This window comes from Psammomys obesus, unplaced genomic scaffold, assembly GCF_907164565.1.
Source record: "Psammomys obesus unplaced genomic scaffold, mPsaObe1.curated_primary_1811, whole genome shotgun sequence".
Taxonomy (NCBI): domain Eukaryota; kingdom Metazoa; phylum Chordata; class Mammalia; order Rodentia; family Muridae; genus Psammomys; species Psammomys obesus.
Window position 1 is genome coordinate 2,033,070 of NW_026590859.1, and position 23,438 is coordinate 2,056,507.

At 50.3% G+C, this 23,438-nt stretch overlaps 1 long non-coding RNA gene across 1 annotated transcript in view; it reads left to right on the forward strand.

Annotated features, from left to right (window-relative positions):
- The window catches only part of LOC129678446 (uncharacterized), a 47,916-nt gene that overhangs the window by 18,478 nt on the left and 6,000 nt on the right, over nt 1–23,438 (forward strand). Inside the window, exon 4 of the long non-coding RNA XR_008720376.1 lies at nt 20,871–20,997. This is a non-coding gene — a long non-coding RNA (uncharacterized LOC129678446). The remainder of the gene's footprint in view (nt 1–20,870; nt 20,998–23,438) is intronic.

Consider the following 23,438-nt stretch of genomic DNA (forward strand, 5'->3'; position numbering starts at 1 on the left):
TGTGTGTGTGTGTGTGTGTGTGTGTGTGTGTGTGTGGAGAGCAGGCATGGAGCTGTGTGCGGGTGGGTGGGGTGACACTCTTACCCTCTGAGCAGTCCGGGCATGCACAGGAAGGTAACCGTATGGAGGTGTTGTGACAGTTGTTTAAACAAGGTCTCTGTGCAGCCCTGGCTGTGCTGGGACTGGCTTGTAGGTCCGACTTGCCCAGAACCCACAGGGATCCCCTGCCTATGGGTTAAGGGTATGCACCACCTTTGGCAAATAAGAGGCTCAATCTGGACTGTCGTTTTGATGGGATTAGAACGACCAGGGGAACAAACCTCGGCAAGCGCTGTGAAGGGTCATCGGGACCAGGCTGGCTGAGGTGGGGAGCCCCAAGTGTGCGCGTCAGTTCTGCAGCCTGGGCTGGATGAGGAGAGAGCGGCCTGGGCAGCAGCATTCGCCTCTCCGCCTCCCCAGGCACATGCGGCCAGCCGCCTCATGCTCCTGTTTCCAAGGCGCCTATCACGAAGGACTCCAACACTGTGCAGCACAACAAACCCTTGACTTGGGTTGGTTAGGTATCTTACCATGGCAACCAAGCAAGTGACCAACTCGGCCAGGCCTGGTGCCACCCGCCTCCAGTTCAGGACTCGGGAGGCGGAGGCAGGCAGAGCTCTGTGAGCTGAGAACCAGCCTGACCTACACAGTGAACCTCATGTCAGCCAGGGCTGCAGAAGGCAAGCGCGTCTTCAAACACGTGACCGATGCAAAGACATTGCCAAGGGGCCCTGTGAGTCCACGGTCTCCTTCTGCCCCCTGAAGGTCGTGGAGGCCTGAGAGGGGACTGAAAACCCATTTCTACCCAACCATACCTAGCTGCATCTGTGAGCGAGGCCTCGGCCCTGCAGTGGCGCCAGGAATAGGCAGAGCTAAGTCAGCCCTCATATTTCCTGCTGCATTTGTCTCCCTCGGCCTCACCTGGGCCGGCTCCTCCTGCTTGTCTTCTCCTTTGTCAGAAGCAGTGAGGCAGCATGGGTCTCCCACGTGTTGCCCCTGTGAGCAGCAATCGATGGCCCTGGAGATCGGGGTTCAGGGCAGTGGAGAGACAGAGCCTGCACCATCAATCGGCTGGCAGTCCTGGAGTCCGTGCTAACAGCGTCCATGTTGCTGTTCACAGAGCTGGACGTAACGAATCCAGCTGCTCGCTAATGCTGCAAATAGGGCTTTTGCTAGCGCTGTCGGGCTCGAACTGAGTAATAGGCTGTGTCCAGAGCCGGGTAATGGCCATCGATTAGCTTCTGTGGGAACATTCACATTAAGAAAATCACATTTCGTGTGACTCTGCTGCTGAAGGAACTGCTTGTAAAAATTTTCCACTCAAGCGGCCTAGCGCTCAGGTCTACATACCAAAGACCTGGGCTAGTCACTGGGAGGGTTTACTGGAAAAACAGAAAAGCCACCCAAGCCCAGGGAAGGCCAGTGACCTACCTTATACGAAAACCCGTTGTGACCGTTAAGCCTAGTGGGTGGAGACTGTAACAGTAGGGACAAGATGGGTCAGAGCCTTCACGTGTTCTTCCAGTGTGTGGCGTGGAATGGGCTGTCATTGCCTGTGAGGCGATACCAACACAGACCAGGCTTCCAAGTCACTGGGCCAGAAGCCCCTCAGCAGCTCCACTGTGACAAGAATCCCACCGCCAGACTCAGGTTTTCGGCTTGAAGTTTGGCTCTTTCCAGAGAGAGTGAAAGAAATGTTTCAGCAACCTCTGGGCGCTGGGAGGCACGGTCAGTGGCAGTGTCTGAAGACTTCTGAAGAGCTTCAGTCCTGGGCAAAGAGAACACATGCAAGGCAGAGCAGAAGCTCCAGAAATTTCATATGAGCAGCAGCTCTGAAGAAAGTTTGCCTGTTTTCCAGGGTTGGGTATTGAACTGAGAGACAAGTTCAATACCCAAGCACCCCAGCTGCTCCCTAGCTGCGAGCTGCTCCCCATCCCCTAGCTGCTCCTCAGCCCTCTTTGCCTTTTTTTTTTTTTTTTAATTTTGAGACAGGGTCTCATTAAATTACCCCAGCTGGCCTTGAACTTTGTACCCAGAGCAGATTCTGAACTTGCAATCCTTCTGCATCAACTCCGTGAGTAGCTTCGATTGCAGGCAGTGTCACCAGTCCTGGCCTATTTTAATTCCACAGTGATTGAGAGAAACCCTTACTAGGCAGAAGTCTCAATATTTGTCACTTTGAAGTTTGACAACTGTTTCCACAAAGCCTACATGATAAACTCTACATGGTTGATGCTGTCTGCAGCTGGGATGGCAGAAACAGAAGTGACTGGCTTCTGACATGGAGAAGCTCGAGTTTTCCTCATGCAGAGAAGCCCCCAGGCCTCCCACTCCTGTGGGCTAGGTGTGCCCTGTCTGTCTGTGTGGCTGTCAGTCTTTCTGGGCCTGTCGAGCTGTCTGTGCTCATCTTGCCAAGCCAGCGCTTCTCTGAGCCTGATGCCGGCCTCACTTGCCTTCTGCCCGTTCCCGGCATCCCTCAGGGGCCTGCTTGCCTTCCTTGCCCTTCACAGGTGTTCTCTCTGCCTGCTCGACTTCTCCAGTTATACCTGTGCTCTCATGCTTGGGAGGCTAACGCAGGAGGATACTCAGTTTGAGAACAACCAGGACCATACGGTCAGACCTCATTAAAGAAACAAACAACCCAACAAAGACAAACAAGCATACCCAAGCCCCAGGGAACCCTCCTGAACCTGCCTGTCCTCGGGCTGACTTCTGAACAGAGCAGCAGCTGTGTTCTTTCTTCCCTCCCCTAAAAGACAAATATAGCTGCCTCCTTCCCACCAGGACATAAAGATATAATTAGATCACGGGTGAGTGTAGTTTGACTCAGTTCTTCTGGTTGCCAGTACTCAACGGAGGCAGAGCGGGTGCCAACACCGTGCTCTGTCGCCCAGCCTCCACAGCTCTACACGAGCTTCTGCTGGGGCCTGAGCACTTCAGAGCCGGGCCCTGACGGGAGGAAGCCAGGTCACTGCAGGTGTGCCTTTGATGAGCACGCTGGGGACCCCAGCCCTCTTCCTCTGCTTCTGGGCCAGCGTGAAGGAAGTAGTGTGTTCTCCCACAGCCCCACACACACCCGATGCTCTTCTGCCTCACTGCAGGCCCCAAAGTCCTACCACAGACTGAAATTTCTGAAGCCATAAGCACAAACCTCTTTATCTCAGGTAGTTTGTCATGGGGAGGGAAAGCCAACATACACAACTTTCCTTTTCAAAGTGTGTGTGTGTGTGTGTGTGTGTGTGTGTGTGTGTGTACACGTACCCACCCACGCCTGTGTACGAGGCCAGATGTTAGGTGTCATTCTTTATTGCCACACCCTTTATTAACTTACTTTTGAGAGTCTTTCACTGAACCTGGGGCTTGCCGTTCAGGCCATTCCGGCTGGCCAGCGCCCCCAGGGACTCTCTGTCCCTCCCGTTCTCGGATTGCCGATGTCCTTGCCACACGCCGGGCTTTTATGGGTGCTGGGGCTCAAGCTCAGGGTCTTGTCTTTACACAGTAGACATTTCACCCACTGAGCCATCTCCGCAGCCTCAGGTCTCTGCCTTATAAATGACCCAGTCCCACACAGGATGTTACAGCAAGAGAAACACTCTAAGGCAGCTCCACATACAGGCGAGATTATTCCCCTCCTGATTAACACACCAGTGGGGACGCCCACCATCCTCAGCACACAGCCAAGTCTTTTCTTCTTTTTATCATTTTTATTCTTTATTACCAAGTTTTTTATTCTTCTCATACATCCTGACCATAGTTCACTTTCCCTCCTCTCCCTCCAGTCTCTCCTCACCTCTCCTCTCCTGAAGATCCACCCCCCCACCTCTCTCCCCTCAGAAAAGAACAGTCTCCCAGGGACATCATCCAAACACTGCATAACAAGCTACAGTGAGACACCGTCACCTCTAGGCTGGCCGAGGCAGCCCAGCAGGAGGAAAAGAGTGCCACAAGCAGCGACAGACAGGGACAGCCCCTGCTCCTGCTGTTAGGAGTCCCACCCGAAGACCAAGTTCCTCAGCCATAACATAGATGCAGAGGGCCCAGCTCAGACCCTGAGGCTCCCCGATCCTCGAGAACTCCCACTAGTCGCTGTCACTTGACTCTGTGAGCGCACGTGCTCTCATGGTGTCCCTGACCATGAGAGAAAGACCAGGAATTATCTGTCTATTTAACTGCCTGATCTTCTCTCGGTGAAGCTGCGGGCCTCCCACCTCAAGTCGGAAAATTCCCTCATACTCCCATGATTTGTCTGTGGCATGCTCTGTCACTCACTGACCACAGTGTTATTAAATGACCTTCAAAGAGCTTGCCTCTCGGGTGCACCATAAAGCTGATGCTAGAACAGTCCAACGCCCTTCCCAGTGAGAGGACCATGCGATAGTCTGGCACGGCGGAGGTGGGCTAATGTAAGAGTTTAACCAGATAAGAGGCAATCCTTGCAGTCGGCATTCTCAGCTCCCAGGTTAGTTCGCAGGCACCCTCCGCGTCTTCATTTACTAAAACCTCATCTCTCTTTTGTATATCTGAGGTTTTACCTGGATGTATGTGCATGTGCACCACGTGCAGAGGTGCCTGTGGAGGCCAGGAGTGTGCTGCACCCCGTGACCGGAGTTACAGATGTTTGTAAGCTTGGAAACAACCAGGTCCTGAGCAGCAAGGACCCTTAATTCCCCACTGTCTCTCTACAACTCTGTCTTTGCTAGTTTCTTTTAATTTATGTGCGTGTGGGTGAGTGTTCCTCTGAATGTACACCATGAGTGTGCTGGTGTCTGCTCAGGCCAGCAGAGGGCAGCAGATCCCCTGAAACTGGAGTTATAGGTGGCTGTGAGTCGCCTGAGCTCCACACTCTGGGATCTGGCTGAGGAGAGACCATAGATTGTCACTGGAATGCTCCCTGTGCAAACGCTGGGGGGGGGGGGGGGGGGATGGGAAGGAGGAGCCAGGGTGGGGGCTGGGGCGGGGGAGGGGGATGGAGATCCCCGGGGCTCATTAGCCAGTCAGTGTGGCATAATCAGTTAGTCCCAAATGCTAGTGAGAGAACATAAGGTGGAGAATGATTAGGGAAGATACCTGACAACAACATCCTCCCTACACACACACACACACACACACACACACACACACACACACACACACGATTAGGGCATGAGTCTAAGACCCAGGGTCCTATGTCCAGCACTGTCAAGTTTAGGAATGGGGATGGTGATGATGAGGATGATGATGATGACAATGACGATGATCCACTTGTCTCCCACGTTGTTGTGAGAAGGAAACGAATTACTACAAGGTCATAAGGCTCTTCCTTTGGGTTTTGGTCTCTGAGACTTGTTCTTGCTGTGTGGCTGGCCTGGAGACCCCTATGGTGGGATCTTTCTGCCCCACCCTGGCATGAGAGTACGGTTTAGGTCTTAAACACTGCCAACAGGGAGTGATTGGTCAGCCTGGCTATCGATGTTATTAGTAATAGTATAGTATTTACAGAACTGCCTTTTCTCTGCCAGATGATCTGGGAGATTGGCGCCCCAGGGCTGTTGCAGAGGTAACCTAGGAGTCAGCAGCTGTGCATTCTGATTGGCAGACGAAACTGATCGGCAAGCCAGCTAGCAAGTTAGGACACAGAACCAGCCCATTCCTTCCCGCCCTGTTAAGCTTCCTATTACACAAAGTAGGCAAAGTACTCTTTGCTTAGGCTTAAAGCCAAGGGTGCCTTCTGCATCTAGCTGGACCCAGGAGTCCCCAAATCAGTCCCGGGCACACCTCTGCACTGCAGTTCACACTGCTGGGCCACTTCTCCACTGCTATGGATTCCCATCAAAACCTGTGCTCCAGTCTAGACAGACTGCTGCACACCTCTGAAAAGCCTTTAATTGCTGTCATTTGGGCACACATTCAGAAAACGCGTTTTTGTTCTGATCTAAGTTGTTTGCCTTCGGGGTCTGTGCAGGTGCAACCAGAGGAGAGATCTCTGGCAGGGAGGCTTATCGAAAACCACCAGCCAGCAGGGCACTGGGGAGCCGCCCCCACCCCCAAACACCTGAATGGGAAGCAGCTTCAAAGGAGAGGAGGGAAGCAGGCCAAAGAATGAGCGCCTTCCCCGGGTATTATAAACGGCTCAGCTAGTGGCTGGGCCACTGAAGCATCTGTCACACTTCACTGAACACCAAAATGCCTTGGAGATAAGACAATTATGAGACCCAAGAATAAATGAAAGAAAACCCAATCTGAGCCGAATAGCAGTGCCATCTATTAGGAATTATTACAGGCTGAAGCGGACTTTAATGAGATTTTAACAAAAGAAATCTAGTCCCATTCCTCTGAGGCAGAGAAGGTTTTTTTTTTTTTTTATGTTGTGAATGATTAAGCGGGTGAGAGGCCCTCCCCGGAGCACGGAGAAGGAGGAATGGTGTGAGCCTTACCTCTCCGAGGAGCTCTGGGCAAGAGACCCATGCAATGCTGTTCTCATCCAGGACCTGGCCTGGACCAGGCTGGGCTTCTGGACCCCAGCCGGGCCTGGGTTTGCTAAACCCAACATCTCGCTGGGCTGTGGTCATCCTGAGGGCATCTTCCGCTTAGCCCTACGAGTCTTTTAAGTCAGAGGGCACAGCAACAGCGAGAGGCCAGCCCTGCTTGCCTTCCATTTCCAAGCTTCGGAAGACAGTATGCCCAGAGGCCAGTGGCCTTGCTTCAAGAAGGGGAAGAGGAAATAGGTTGCAGGGAGGAAGATGCAGGCAGGTGGAGGGAGGAGGCAGACAGTCGCTCAGGGCCCCTCGCATGGGATTGATTTTCCTGTTTTGTTCTGTCTTCTCTTTCATCTGTTCAAGAAATGAAAGTGCATAGGGAGTCAGTAAGCTCAGAGAGAGCTTCGGGATTTCAGGTGTCATAGTTCTGTTACATGGGAGTTTGCTACACTTGAAGCACAAGCTTCTGGTGGCTCAGTGAGGGACACTGAGGAGGGCTAGGGTGATCCAAGAATGCCTGGGCTGGTAACCCAGAGCTGCTGGGCCTTGCCCAGGAGGGCTGTGAGAAGGCTGGTGAGCTGCACTGAGAAGGCAGCATCCACCAACCACAAGGTGGGAAGACTGACCCTCAGCAGCTGGAGCATGCGGAAGCTGGAAGCCGAGGCCACCTCCATGGCAGAGCTCCAGACAGAAGAGCCCTGGGGTCTGCTGGCTGGAATCTCCATGGGACCAGCAGGGGACGGGCAGTTGGGTTATTCAGCATCTGAGGGCAGAGGAGAGAAGGGCAGCAAACGCAGCAGCGCTTCCCTTAAAAACTCACACTGTGGCAAAGGGATTTCATAGAAATGGAGATGAACTTAGAATGACAGAGAAGACAAATGCCAGGGACAAACGTCTTTGGGACAGAAAATTGATGTCAGCAGAACGTAGTGGTGTTATTTCTCCTATCAGCTAACGAGCAAACACTAAGTACAGTTTTACATGCTTGTCGCATGTTGCTGTGCCCTTCTCATGCTGTCTGTGACGATGCGTGGATGAGCAGGAAGCACGAAGAACGCTGCTCTCACGTACATTCCCTCCGGCTCACGCTTGGCCGGCTCTCCCACACAGCCCAGGTCTAGCTGCCCTGGGAGCAACTCTGCCCGAGTTGGGCTGGGCCTTCTTGCATCACTCAGCAATCAGGACAGTCTTTGACAGGTGTACCCAGAGGACAGTCTAATACAGGCATCCTCAGACAAGGTTTCCTTCCCAGATGACTCTAGGCTGTGTCAGCTTCACAGAGCTGAAAGGGACAGGAAGGGATCCCCAGCTTGATTGCCAGGTGAACTGTGTCCTGCTTCTCGGTCAGGAATGAAATCAACACTTGTTTGCACAGACCAGCCAGCCTGCTCACAGTGTGGTCAAGCCTCGTGTATAAAAGCCATCAAAAGCCCTTGAAGAAAACAGCCACTGACACCACCGCTGTGCAGTAGGAGGACAGAGGGATGAGAATTGGTAGGGTGCTTGCTGGCACACATGAGACCTTGGTTCAGTCTTCATAAGGGTGTAAACTGCACTTGGTGGCGGCACACACCAGGAATCCCAGCACGAGGGAGGTAGAGGCAGGAGGATCAGAAGCTCACAGTCATCCTTGGTTACATAGCAAATCTGAGGCTAGCCCGGGCAAATGAGATCCTGTTTCAGGAAAAAAAAAAAAAAAATTAGGATGATGGGAATGCCTTGGCTAATTTTTGCTTCCAACTTTATCGGAACTAGCTGATTCATGTTAGCAAGTTAATTCTGATGACATTCTGTCTCAGAAGACTGACCACCTTACCAGAGAGCTCTAGCTGCACACCCGCTGGGGCACATGGCCTCTGCACCCAGCACTCTTCTTTCCCCACATTCTGCTCACACTCAGGCCGTGCAGTTGGGTCTGGGTTGGCTTCAGGGTATACTTTGGGTTCTGACAATTTGGAGGGATGGAGAGAGAGAGGGAGGGAGGGAGAGAGAGGAAAGAAGGGATGAACACATCGGAAATATCCAATTAATACAAAGGAAGAAACTTGCTAAGTGCAAAGTGGGAGCTAATCCAGGCAGATTAGATCCTCTCCAGGCACATCCATCCACGTTAGGAACAGGATGTGTTTATAGTTCTGCTTGCCTGAAGCATTGAAGAACCAGCCCTTCTCTGGGAAGTCAGTCCTCAGGTCAGGAGCACCAGGAGCTGGCCTGAGCTGTGACTTACCTTCCTGATAAAGAGGACACTAAACACTTTCTGTAGGTGGCTGTGGGGAGGCCTTGGTGACCCTCATTGGTTTTGCTTTGCATAACAATACTTAGTACTTCTAAAAACACTCTGCAAGATGACTCTTTCCCTAGGCAGGGCTCTATGTCTCTGAAGTATTTTATCAACTTGACCATCTTGTTAAAAAATTCCTTTTGTGTAAATACCTGTCAAAGACTAGAACAAGGAAGGGTCTACATGCCCAGCCACCGGATAGGTCTGACTTCAAGACAGCCAGCTCAGAAGCACCTGCATGTTCTGTCCTCGTTTCGTGATCCAGGCTGGCCCTGAACTCCTGTCAGTTCAAACAGCACCCTTTCCACTCCTTGACATTCAGCCTGGGTGTCTCCCAATTCCCAGAGCTGAGTCAGAAAAATAGTCACAAGAGCAACTGATATGGAACTTTGCTAATATCTGGAAGGAAACGTTTTTTTCATTATCTAGATTACTGTCCAGTTGAACAATGAGAAGAGGATCTTGAAGGACCATTTTTCAGAAGTAATTCTGTTGTCTCTGTTCCACAACAGAACTGAGCCATCATCCGGTCCTCTCATGTCTTGACAGCTGTGATAAGCAGAGCTATAAAGGGATTATGGCTACAGTAACTCTAAGCACTGCTTAGAAACAAGAAAAGAAACAGAAACGCTCTTTCTAGCTGAAGGTACAAGATAATCAAACATCATCAGCACTAGCTTCGTTCACCACCACAGTCCCGGAGACAGAGCTGTGCTCGGCAGAACACCTGCTCAGTAAGTGGCTGGGCAGCACCATGACAGCCCGTGCTTCTCGTTGTTGCTTTGACTGGGGTGCCTCTGTGCAGCCCAAACCACAATCTTCCTGCCTTGGGCTCCCAAGGGCTAGAACTGCAGGTGTTCACCAGCGCACCTGTCTAGTCAGCGTGTTCCTGCACACAGCGTTCTTGTGCCCAGTACAGCAGGGAGGACACAGAGCTCTTAAGCTCCATGTTTCTTGCCATGGCTGGTTTTGCACATCAACCCAGCTGGACCTGTTGTTTGAATAAATGTTAGCCAGGATGTTGGAGTGAGGAATTTCAGCGAGTGGGACTTGAATGAAGTGAATCAGTAGTGTGGGTGGGCCTTGCTCAGTCAGGTAAAGGCTCTGAACGGAAAGCTTGCAGCCCCTGGGAAGGAAGAAAGACAGTTCAGAGGGTCTCACACTCTGACGCCAACGACAACATTGCCTGGTCTCTACACCCACTCCTCCTCTGCCTCTTCCTCCTCATTCTTTCTTCTTCCTCTACTTCCTCTTCCTCCCCTCTCCCCCACTATTACATAAAGCAGCTTTTGCTTCGTCGCTCAGATGGGACTGGCATTTGCTGTCCTCCTGCCTCAACTGCTTAGGTGCTGGGATTATAGACATGCGCCATCATACCCAGTTTTATGTGACAGTTCTTGCTGGGTAGTTCTTATAAACAGTAGGCAGGCCTGGCAAGATTCCATGGTCCCAGCAGCTTGGAAGACTGTGGTAGGGGATTCACTTGAGCTCAGGAGTTCAGGGCCAGCCCGGGTGATACAGGGAGACCATGTATCCGAAGAAGGCAAACATGACAATCTTGGTTACAATAAAAAAAATACAGCACTATACGGGCCTGTCATCTCCCCACTCAGGAGCGAGGGCAGGAAGATTTCCAGCCCTGGCTGGCCTGGACAGTGAGCCCGAGACTGGGGCTGTAGCTCCTGGGTGGAGTGCTTGCCTGATGTGCATGAGGCCCAGTTCAACCTCCAGTGCAGAAGATGCAGATCACGAACAGACTGCACGCCAGCTTCGACCAGGGCCAGTTTCAAGCCAAGCTTGCCCTAAGTGGTGGCCTTACGGTCATCCTGACTGTGACGGGAAGGCCAGACCACCCTTTCTGGTATCAGCTCTTCTTCTCTGTTCAAGGACTTTTGTAGGCTTTGACTTTTTAGAACCTGCTTTATTTGGGGTTCCTTATGTCTCTTTCTCCCTTCTCTGCCCGAATCCCTTCCAACACCCCAACACCAGGTAGGAGAGAAAGAAGGTTAATAGGGATGGGGGAATGAAGAAGTTCCTTCAGGATGCCTGCAGTCCAGTCAAACAGCGAGCCAGCAATCTAGTAATAGCAAAAGCAGCAGCAGCAGGGTTCTGCAGAAAGGGCATGAGATTTCTCCAAGCTTTTCTCTTGAGGAGCAATAAGTCTCTGTGGGCTCCTTTTCATACCTTCTTAAGGTCCGTCCACTGACTTTTTCAGCTGCCCCCACTAAGAGACAGTTTCCTGTTGACGAGGATCACAAGGTTGCTATCAGCCATGGAGAAAGCATTTCTGCCTCCCACACTTGGAACTATAACAAAACATACCTACAAAACACAGCCGAAACCTCCACTACAGACTGTCTCCTTTATCTGTTCTCCTTCCCTCTTTCCCACAATGCACAAGGCACAGTACCAGTGAAGGTGGAGAGGTCACACCTGTGCTAATGCGTGCTCACTGCCACTTCACCTGTTCCTCAGACTCAGAGTCGTGAGCACAGTCTTCCAGCCCCACTGCCCTGCCCAGTCTTCAGCCTTCCGTGCATGCTGTGTTAAACTGGTGTCAGCAGGCACAGGGTACGAGGCTGCAATTTTAATTCGGGGAAGGTGTTGTTTGCATCAGTGACCGTAGAAGTCCCGGGGTCGCAGGCCATCCAAGGTAAGGCACTCTAGCAGAGCAAATCTCCCACATGAGTTTCTCCATCTCCCCAGGTGGCTAACCCACCCGAAGTCTGGACCAGCCGATGCTTCCTTGAAAGCTCCCAGGCTGCCTCCCTGCTCCTGTGTGGGTGTGCGGCACAAAGCCTTTGAATTAGGAGGCTTGGAGTTCAGCATTGTCAATCATTTTATGCTGTCCTAAGATGACTGTGAAAATTTGCAAGTCAAGATAAATCCTTTTAGCAAACACTTGTCAAAATCGGTGATATGTTGGCTTAGGATGCTTGTGGTTTAGAACGGGCAGAGCTATGGTGTACACAGCTGGGTGGGACGGCTCATGCCTCTAATCCTAGCGTTCAGGAGGGAAGGCTTGATCGCCACAAGATCTGGGCTATCCTGGGCTACATAGTGACCTCCAGGACATGGTCTACAGAGTAAGATCCTGCCTCAAACAAACTGTAGTAAGAAGCAAAATAAAACAAATAACCACACATATGCTGTGATTTCAAAGCAGCACAGCTACATTACAACTATGTGGGAAGTATTCAAGCTGAGGGGACAGAGGCAATGCTTCTCTGCCAGCCTGCCAGGTCAGAGAGGGCCCTGTGGACAAGGGACAGGACACAGAGAACATGAAAACTTTCAGATTCAACCTTATCACAAAAATATTTGGAGTGGCTTTTAATTATGTATTTTTAAAATTCTATTTGTTAAAGGTATTTTAAGTTTTACTTGTTTTGCGTGTGTTGGTTGGGGCTGCACTCATGTGCAGGAGCCAGAATTCAACTTCCGATGTCTTCCTCTATCTCCACCTTATTTTTTTGTTGTTGTTGTTGTTTGAAAATTGCATAAACAGGCATAGAATGTTTTGATCAAGTTCACCTTCTGTTCCCTCCCTTCTAATCCTTCCCCTATTCACTTCTGCCAATTATTTCCTCCCAATTATATATATTCAAGACAGGGTTTCTCTGTGTAGCTTTGGTTGTCCTGGACTTGCTTTGTAGACCAGGTTGGCCTTGAACTCACAGACATCTGCCTGCCTCTGCCCTCTGGAGTGCTGGGATTGCAGGCATGAGCCCCTGCGCCCGGCCATATGTTATTTTTAACCCACTGAGCCCACTACTGCTGTATGTGCATGGGGCAGGATGGAGCACACCAGCCTCTCAGGCCTGGGCTCTGAAGAGAGCTGACTGTTCCTCTTCCAGCAGCTATCAGGGCCACAGCTTTAAGCTAGAGGCAGAACTCAGCTTACTTCCCTGCCATGCTGGGATTTAGTCCAGGTTTTAGCACGCAGTCACAGCTGCTGTGAGTTCTTATGCGCAATGCCCCACTGTGCCCAGAAAATGGTCCCTCTGAGTCATCTGTTGCCTCTGGATCTTATGATTTTCTGCCCCTCTTTCTTCAGTGATCCCTGAAACCCATGAGAAGGGGGTGTGAGGTTGATGTCCCATTGAGGGCTGAGCACTCTAGTGTCTTACTCTCTGCACCCTGGCCAGTTATGACTCTGTGATAACCACCTCTACTGCGAACACAGGCTTCTCTCATGGGGCCGAGAGATGCATTAATCAACTGTGTATACGCTGCATCTCTCACCTAACCAGGAACTGGCCGTTTTGGCTGGACTGCCTGGCTAACCAGCCCCTGATAGCTGTCTGTCTGCTTCCTGGTGCCAGGGTTATGGATGCCGGCCACCATGCTGAGTGCTGGAGATTGAAATTCAGGTCCTCACTTTGCCCAGTTAACCATCTTCGCACTCGGAGTAATTCTAACACACAATCACAGTGGCACTGTTTGGTCCATACTCAAGGAGTCCTGTATGTGTTGACCTTTGACCTACTGCTTCCTACACGTCAACAGAGGTTTGCGAATAGCAGCTGAACGCGCGGTCCCAGTATGTTAGTACAGAGTTTTATTTTTTATTTTTAAAAGTTTATTTATTTATCATTTACTGCATTAACGTTTTGCCTGAATGGGTGTCTGTGTGAGGGTGTCAGATCTTGGAGATACAGACCGTTGTGAGCTGCCATGTGGGTGCTGGGAATTGAACTCAGGTCTTCTGGAAGAGCAGTCAGTGGCCCTAACACCCAGCTATTTCTCCAGCCCCAGTAAGGAGTTTTAAATGGAAGTTCTTACACTGTGCCTAAGCAGTAAAAGGTCATGAGGCCAAGGCGGTGAGACAGAAGTTCAGGAAGTGTGCAGGGCCAAAGGAGGAGGCAGCTCAGACGGACCCAGGCCGAACAGCCCTTCAGGAAAATGTAAAAGTGGCTCCATTGTGAAGTTTCTGGAAGCAGGGAGAAGAATGGCTTGCATGTTTCAGGGCAGTGGTTAGCTATACAGCCAGGGAGCTGCAGCTAGATGCAGGCCTGCCTCTCCACTACGGACAGCTAAGCAGCTACCTCCCGCCGAGTCAGCGCCAGCAAGGGACCTCGCTCTCCACAAAGCACCCTGCTTGTTGGCGAACCGGCAGGGGCTCAGAGTGACTAACAGGAACAAGCGTGTCACAACCGGGTCAAAGCAGAGTGTCTGAGGTGTGAAGGATGCTCCCTGGGGCCAGGCCTTGCTGAGACTGCCATCGAAGGGCAGCGAGGGACCGTCTCCCTGATGTATTCCTGTGCACATCGGCTTGAATCCACCAAGCATCGGAACCGGAGACAGCTTGCTGTGTAGGTGTGAGGACTTCAAGGCTTCAGAGCCCAAGTGAAAGCCCGATGGGTGTGCTAGTCTGCTTGTGACCCCGGTGAGGCAGAGACAAGATCCCTGGGGAGGCCAACTGGCCAAATCTGTGAGGTCTGTTCAGGCTGGTGTGCTTGCGAGGCCCCGCTGTTCTCTGGCAGAGTAACTGCTCCACATCCCCACCGCTGCCGAGTAAAATCCTTTGCCAGTCTGCTTTCTGTGTGCGCTCCAGTTCTTTGAACAAGATGCCAAGATTGTGGAAATGACCAGGCACGTGGCACTCGCTAGAAGTTACTTATGTTCTTAAGTTCCGGCACCCGTTCCCGAAGCATCCTGATCTGTCTGGCCAGTGACGTTCACCACCACGGCGTAGGCTCCACCCGCACCCCTACAGCTGCCTCCCACACTTCTAGCTGTGCATCTTACCGAGCAACTGCTACCAACTGCGTAGAGTGCTCCGAGCTGCACAGAAATTACTCCTCAAAACAACCTCATGAGGCAGACAGCAACTCTGTTTTATGAATGAGGAAAACAAAACGCATAAAATTAGATTATCACTGAACTTGTACAACCAGTATGCAGAAAGAAAAAAAAATCTTAGCCCTAGTCTGATTTCAAAACCCACGTCCCTGTTGCGTTGCGCGTCTGCTCCGTCAGCCCGTCCTCCGTTGTGATTAAGCCACTGTGTGTCGGTGCCAAGCCCACGCTCTGCGTGAAGCCTGACTGTGCTGCCAGCTAGCCTCGTGTAGGCCACTGTTACGAGGGACCTTCGAAGTCCTGAAGAGACTTCCTGTCGGCTGTTGACTTCCTGTCGCGTCCCAGCCCTTGGGCAGCTGCGCTTCCTGCCGCGCTTGGAGGTGTTTTGCCCCCTTCCCTCCTTCTTCTCAGCCAGCTGATGGCCCTTTGTGAAGTTCTGGGTTCCAGACCCACCCAGCCCGGCTTCCCAAGCCCCTCGCGTCCTAGTGTCGCTTCCCCGCGCTGCTCTTCTCTCCCGAGATGGACCCGATCTCTTCCTTTTGGTACCCGGGCCTAGGTGTGTGAGGGTCAGCCATCATAGACATCGACGCTGTGGACTGAGAGGCCTAAGAGATCCAAAAGACGTGCCTCTGGGTGAGCCCAAGAGTACACGTCCAGAGAAGACTGAGGTGTGGAGACAGTGTCGGAGGGGAAAGACCCGCTCCCAGTGTGGGCGGCACCATCCAGTGGCAGAGGGTCGCAGCAAACCGGAGGCAGAGAGGGAGGAAGGCATCTTCATGGCAGGCGCTGGGGCCACTGCTGCCGCTGCCACCGTTCCTGGGGCCGCTGCTGGGGGGACTGCTACCAAGCTCACTGACTGGCTAGGATGACTGCTGCCAAGCTCACTGACTGGCTAGGATGACTGCTAAAAGCCCACTGGTTGGCTACGCTGACTGCTAACAGGCTTCAGAGATCTTTTGAGCTCTGCCTTCCCAGCGCTGGGATTACAGGTGCTTGCCTCTGCCCCTCCCCCAGCTTTCACACAGGCTGTGGGATTAAACACGGCCCTCAGGCTGGTTCAGGAAGAACTTTGTCAAAGGAACCATCTTAGTCCCAAATGAAATAAAAAGTTTTATTTTAAATGATTTGTTAGGAGTATAAAGAAATATAATTCATTTTTGTGTGTTGACCTTATGTCCAGTAATCTTGTTGAACTATTTATCAGTATTAGTATCTTTTGTGGCTTCCTTAAGACTGTTGTCAGGTTCTCTGTAATGAAGTTTTGCTCATCACCATGGCTGGAAGCTGTTGCGCGGAGTTGAACGGCAGCTGCAAGGAAGTCTTCCCTCTCTGGGGGCATCCCATAGTTTGCCCTTAAAGATGGTGCTCTCTGTGGAAGCGTTACCTTGTATGAGGTCGAGGACATTTCCTTTTATTCCTGCTGCTTGGTGAGCTTTTAAAATACAAAAGCACTTGAAACTTGGCTTATCATTTTGCAGTAAGTTCATCGTTATGTGTGCTACTGGGTCATTCACCTACATGCGTACTTAGTCTATAGTTCTAGCAGTGTTCTCAGGTGATTTTAATATCAAGATAATATTATTGGCCTCGTAGAATGAGCTGAAAATTATTCCATCTACTTTGTGGAAGTGTTTATGGAGACTGGACTTTTTGTTTGCTTGTTTTTGTTTTTCGAGACAGGGTTATTCTGTGTAGCCTTGGCTCGCCTAGATTTGCTCTGTATACCAGGCTGGCCTGGAACTCACAGAGATCCTTCTGCCTCTGCCTCCCCGAGTGCAGGATTACAGGTGTGTGCCACCACACCTGGTTGAAGACTGGCTCTTAATTCAGGTTTAAATATTTCATTGAAGATCACTGGCAGGCTTTTCTTTGCAAGTAGCTTTTGAGTAAGAATTCTCTTCACATTATAGATTGCGCTGATGAATTTTTGCCAGCTTCACACGATCTAGAGTCACCTAAGAAAAGGGAGCCTCATTTAAGAATTGCCTCCATCAGGTTTGGCCTGTAGACAAGCCTGTTGGGGCATTTCTTAATGAATGATTGAAAGGGAGGGTCCACGCCTCGGTGGGCAGTGTCTTCCTCAGGCAGGTGGTCCTGGTTCTGTAAGAAAGCAGCCGAACAAGCCATGGGAGCATGCCGGTGAGCAGCACCCTCTCCCGTTCCCGCCTCTGGTCCTGCCTGAGTTCCTGTTGTGACTTCTACCATGATGGACTGTGACTGGCATGTGTACGCCCAAGAAACGCTGTCATCCTCAAGATGCTTTTGATCAGCATTTTATCACAGTAACGGAGAAGAAATTAGGCCATAGGGCTAGTCAGATTCTGAACCACTTTCACTAGGGTGGTATGAGTGTGCGTGCGTGCGTGTGTGCGTGTCTGTGCCACAGCGAGTGGTGGAGAGAGGACACAGCTGTTTCAGGAGTCGGTTTTCTCCTCGCCACCCTCTGGGCTCTGGGATCAAACTTACACGGTCAGAGAAGTACTGTTCCGTGCTGAGCCAGCTCACCGGCCATCTCTTGCTTCTATATCTCATCTATGCCTTTTGTTTTTGTTGTCCAGGTATAGGTACTATTACTGACGTGTTTTGTAGTGTGGATATCTATTAGCAGACTATCCGTAAACAAATGTGACTATTTAACAGCGTGGTGTTATCTCTGATGTGATATGTAGACACGGTGCCTGGGTTCATGCCATTTTACCTTTACCTTTGCATGTCACACAGCCTTTCTCTTGCAGGGTATTCTCTAACAAAGCACTCAGATTTCTTTTTTCTTTTTTTAATGATTAAAACTGTCCAATCCTTGTGACTTACTGCCAGTTGTGAAATGGTATATTGCATACTATCTCAAATATTTGACTATGTACATATGTGTATGAAGACTAGATGTAAACAAATCTTTTTAAATTAGAAATATAGAAATATATTCACATAAAAGTATATGTACATATAATATTTTCAAAACTCAAAGCTTTTACATTATTTTTTAAATTCTTATTTATTTAATCACCTCTCACCCGATCCCATCCCATCTCTCCTCTCCTCCCAGTACCATCCTCCCACGCCCCCTTTCCTCCCATTTCCCCCTTTCCTTCTTCTCAGAGGGAGATGGTCAGGTGTGGAGAGAGTGAGGTGAGCAGTTGGGGGAACACCAGGAAGAGGACCTGGAGAGAACAGAAATCAGTGGGAAGCATCTCTGGGACAGGGGAGGGCCCTGGGAGTCTATGGGGTGTCTCTAGCCAAGACCCCTCATAGCAGAGGACATGGAGCCTGAACTCACCGCCTCCCATGAGCAGTTCAGAGGAGTGTGATCTGTGTCAAATGGTAGCAGCCACTCTGTCCAACTCAAAATGAAAGGTCAGAGCCCATCTCCACAAGGCCCGGGGCTGGCAACAGTAGCGAGCTTTGGCCAATAGGAATCTGTGTTCCACTGTGGGCATTAGGTCCCTGCCACTGAAAAGCAAGATGCAGTTTAAGTTCTGGGCTGGAGAGCCAAAATCACAGAGTAAAGCTTTTTCTAATATTTTGTTCTTGGCTTAGAACACTGTGCACACATTTGGAAGACAGATTGTCAGGGTCCCCTGTGACTGCACAGTGGGGTGCTTTTGGTTCATTATTTCTGTGGCAAAACATCTTATTTGTAGGTCTTCTATTTATATGCATATTTGCTAGAGAGTGTGAAAATCAGCAGAGAAGGGAAAGAAATGCTTGGCACAGACATACTCTGCTTTTCTCAGGTTTGTAGTATAAATTGCCAAGGAAGGGAGATGAAGATATTCTCTCCAGAATATCTGAATGTGTCAGCTGTGCTGTGTGGCGACAGCAGGTAGCACAGCGTGTAGGAGATTGGAAACATGTTGATCAACACAGAGCGCATCTGCAGCCTCCACTTTAGTGGCCATTGCTGGGCCCCCCCACTTCTTATGCTTAAAAGAATTTCTACTTTATAAATGCTACATAATGAAGTAGGTTCATGGGCAGAGCTTTTGGAAAATTACCACCATCAGGAGAACCTCATGGAGAGAACGGAAAGTCAGGAGATGACCTCAGCTTTCGGAGCTAACATCCAGTTCCCACTATGGGAAGACCGTTCAGTTCTTTCTCCAACAAGGCAAGAGCTGCTGCTCCTTGTAAGAGCTGACCTCCTTACTTAAGTCCTAGAGGCCCAGCTAGAGACATCTTATATTTGAAAAATATCCAGATGTGCGGACTCACATCTGTTGCCCTAGTACTTGGGGGGCTGAAACAGGAGGATTGCCAAAATTCCAGGCCAGCCTAGAATACAGAGTAAGGTCCCATCTCAAAAAAACCAACACTAACTCCTTCCCGTAAACAAACATATATAAATCCCCCAAAGCAGCTGCAGGAATTGCCTGGAACATGTGGGTAGGAACCAAGGCCTGTAACCAAAGAAGCTAGAAAGTAAGATCGAACCGGCATGGCGCCTCGGGTTCAGACACACGGCTCTGAGGAGGCTTTCAGAAACCCACAGAGGGGGCCGTGGGTGGAAACATCTGCAGGATCAAGGCAGATAGTGGCAGAGGGGCTCAAAGCTCAGGCGGATGAGGTGGAGGAGTAGACTCAGCAGAAAGGGTCTGAAGGTCTCATTCTTCCTTCACCAGACTTCAAGGTGTGTGTGACACAGAACCACAGGTGCAGCTACGGGTACCGGGTGGCCTCCCCTCCATCAGCCGGGGCTGATGGTAGATATCCTCAGAGTTGTGCTCACTGCAAACAGTGAGAGAACTGGCTTCGGAAGCAAAAAAGGCTGACTACTGACTCCTAGCTGCCAGAGCCCAAGGAGAACACCCACCATATTGTCAGCTTGTAGAGACTGCCAAGGGGACTTACAAAAGGGAGCTGTGGAAGTCAGGTGGTGTGACCTTTCTAGGAGCAGAGAGAGACACACACACACACACACAAAGAAATAGATAGACACATACATACACACACACACACACACACACACAGATACACACACAGAGAGCACAGCAAGGTGCTCTGACTGATGGAAGGAAGTGTGGGAGAAGAAGGCCATGTAGTCACCTCAGTTCCTAAGCCAAAGGGAAACGAGGCCAAAATTCAGACTCCAAACCTACTGATTAAAACTGTGAATAGATCCCAGAAAACAGGCCCAGTATTTCCTCCCTTTCAAACCAGTCAATCGTTGTCTTGCACTTTTTATTTCTTTAACAAATATATATTCTTAGAGGGGTTGGAGAGACGGCTCACTGGTCAAGAGCCCTTGTTGTTCTTGCAGAGGACACAGGTTCGATTCCTAGGACACACTTGGTGGTTCACCAACATTCAGAACTCTAGTTCCAAGAGGTTGGTTCCCCTGTTGTGACCTCTGTGGGCACGAGCGTGGTGCACATACACACACGCAGGCGCGACGCTCACGCACAGAAAGCAGCAAGCCTGGATTTCTCCTGTGTGCACCACTACTCAGCATCCGGATGCCCTAAGGCACCCAGGCTTGTCCGGTCGGCCGACACCACCAGCTTCTGAGTGTTCTTCTCGTGGAACCTCCAGAGGAGCCTGGCCGTTCCTGCTGGGTGTCTGTCAGCAGCTGCCCCCGCCCTCCCTCCACCATCCCGGTTAGGCTCCCAGGCGGGCCTCCCGCACACGGGTCCTGTTTTCAAAGTTTGTCTTTCCTGCTGGATTCCCTTGCTGTGTTGGAAAGAGATAGCTGCTGAGAAGGATGCAAAGGGAGGTGGGTTTCTTTTCTTTCTTTCTTTTAGAACATATATATTCACACATGTCTTTATTATGTTCTGTTGTATTTCATTTTAATTATTACTTAAATACTTTTCATGTGTGATAGATGTATGTGCGCCTCTTACCTGAAGCTCGCCATTTTGGCGCGGCTGGCTGGTCATGTTCCTATGTAACACCTGTCTCTGCTCCCAGCACTGGGTTTATAGCCCTTAAAATGAACCTTTGTGGAGTAGTGCCTAAGCTTGGGCTGTACAAGAATCATTGAGATGATTATGCTTTTAAAGCAACACAGATTTCTTTCCAATTACATATTTTTAAAAAAGCTCATGCTGCCTTTCCGTCATCAACACCTGGATTGCCTTTAAAAACACAGATCACCAAGTCTCCCAGGAGGTTCTAATTCATTTTCTGAGACAGGATTTGGAAAATATTGTACAGAGACCATTTTAAGGGCCATGCTGAGAAATACCTAAATGCATAAAAGAACATTTAGATACATGATAACAATTTGGCTATTATTCTATTTCGATTGCATCATTTAATCACTATTTTGAATTTGACCTTGCTTTTTATTTCAGGAGCGAAGAAAACACACAGCCCTGAGACAGTCACTTCTGCAGAAGGCCAACATGCTTAGCACCCTGAAGGGGATGCTTCGCTTTGCATCTGGTTTGGATGGTGACAGAGCTGGTTCTCTCAGAAAAGGTGAAGAGATTCTAAGTGCAGATGCAAACTGAGAGCTCACAGCATCGGGAGCAGGCACCTGACACTGCCAAAGCCCCTCCTCACCTGCTGGCCTGATTAGTTTCCTTGGACAGATTTTTTTTTTTTAATCTTTTGAAAGGTTAGCTGCGTTTTCCAGGGCTATGAGGGTCAGGCACATGGGACATCAATCTTTTTCTGTGTCACATGGCTGTGGTGGGACATGGAACTCCCTCAAACTGCTCAAACAAGAACATCTAGCAATGTCTTCAAAGTTCCTCTCCCACACGTTCCTCTCATCTCACACTGCTTCCTCCGTCCATGCCTTATGCTCTTAATCTTGGATTACCACAGCATAAACACTTCACAAGATTGGGGGGCGGGCTCCCACGCTCAGCCCAGCCTTTACAACCTTGAAACACGCCTTCAGTTTCCCCAGTGCAGGTCCTCATTCTAGCTGGTCTTAGAACCAAGACAGAGGCAGGGGTCTCCACATAGACACTGGCTGCCCTTCACTTTAGCTTGTGACCCTCAGGAGACAAGGAATGAATTACATGTGGGGAGTCCAGCAAAAGGATAAATGAGGGATGAGTGTGTGGCTGAAAACACGCACTCACACCCCACCACCAGGTCAAAGGAGAAGACAGGACGGTTGCTTCCTAAACCTGCCATCCACCTACTGCCTTCTCGACTCTCAGTCTGTCTCGGACAGTCTGAGGAGACGTTATCATCGTCTGTTCACTGTGACAAAACCTCCAGTTATTATACACACCATCCCCAAAGACATGACTTCTAACGGTGCTCCTGGGGTCCAGGGCTTACCAGGAGTCCAGAGCTGCTGTGCACACCAGCCACCGCTAGTTTGCTTTCTCCCCTGTGACACACAGACCTTGACCCCTTTTCATCTGGCATCCATTCAGATATTTGAAAAACAATTATCACAGAGTCGCTGAGTCATTTCCTCGTCAGACTAAACATCAGCGTATTAACCTTTTTCTCAGAGTATAATTGGAAACATCTCGCTGCTGAATTCACTCTCGGTGTCTCCTTCCAGGGCAGAGGCAGGCAGAATCACTGCTTGCTTTGTGACAGGGAACAGGTACGGACACTTGCAGCCTCGAACCTCCCCAGCTGCCAGTGTAGTGTAGGCACGACACATAGGCAGGACTTAGTAAAAGGCCTGGGCCATCCCGCTTGCTCTGCTTCTCTCCCATTTTCACACTAAGTGGAGGGCTTAGGTCACTAACCAGAGATCACTGTGTGTCTGGAGCTGTAGTGGGGAGAGGCGTGTGCTGTCGGGAGGCCTTTGCACAGCGGAGAAGCAGGAGATGGCATGGATCAGTCTCAGAACTGAGTTGGAAGAAAAGGTGCACACAGGGTGCAAAACTCAAGGAGGCGCTTCCTCCTGCTTGTGCAAGAGGCCACCGGCCTCAGGGTAATTTCCTGTATGAGCTGAAAACTGATGAACTGGGTTAGTTCAGGTGCTGGTGTTTTCACACACACACACACACACACACACACACACACACACACACACGTATATTATATACTTATTATAAGATACACTGGGAAAATGTCATTATACAGAATATTGACAAGCTGAGGGAATTAAGACAATCAGGAAAACTGGTCTTTTCCCTTCCCTCCCTTCCTCCCTTTCTCCCTTCCTCTGTTCATCTCTCCCTTCCTTTCTTTATTCTTTTCTCTTTCTGTTTGAGACGGGGTCTCATTTTATGGCCCTGACTGGCATGGAACTTCCTGTGTAGACCAGGCTGGTCTTGAATTCGGAGAGAGCTGCCTGGCTGTGACTCCTGTGTGGATGAAACGTGCGAGCTGTTGGCCTGCGGGACTTGGGGCTTCTGAGCATGCGCTGTGGCAGTGCTGGAGGAACAAACAGCAGTTCTGCTCCTGTGTCGGGAGTTCATGGCTCGAGCCTCCTCTCCGTGGGTCTCTGTGGATGTCATTATTCAGTTTTCTTCAAAACCGCCACCAGGACCCAGATCCTGCCTGACGCATGTTAATGCTCTGAGAACATTAAGTGACTTAACATAGAAGATCTGGAGAAAGAAAGAACTTGAGCTGAGCTCATGTAACCAAGTGTCAGCTATGAAAAGAGGCTAAATTAAAAAGCAGTAGCCTCTGAGACAGGACGGTGAAAACGCTTTCTAGAAAAAGCACAGGAAGCAAGCAGGTGTACCCTGGCCCTCATGCTGGTGGCCCCGCACAGCTCAACCCGAGTCTACGTGAGGAAATTCGAGTGAGATGAACAGGGAGGATGGTGGGACAGGTACTAATTCAGGGCCATGCAACTAGGAAGAGACACTTGGAAGTGTGTAAAACCTGCCAGTGTCTGAAGGTTTCTTGCCTTTAATGAGGAGGTGGTACAGCCACTGCAGAATATAACCATATACGTTTATTTCTCAGTGCACTGACGTTAGTTTTAA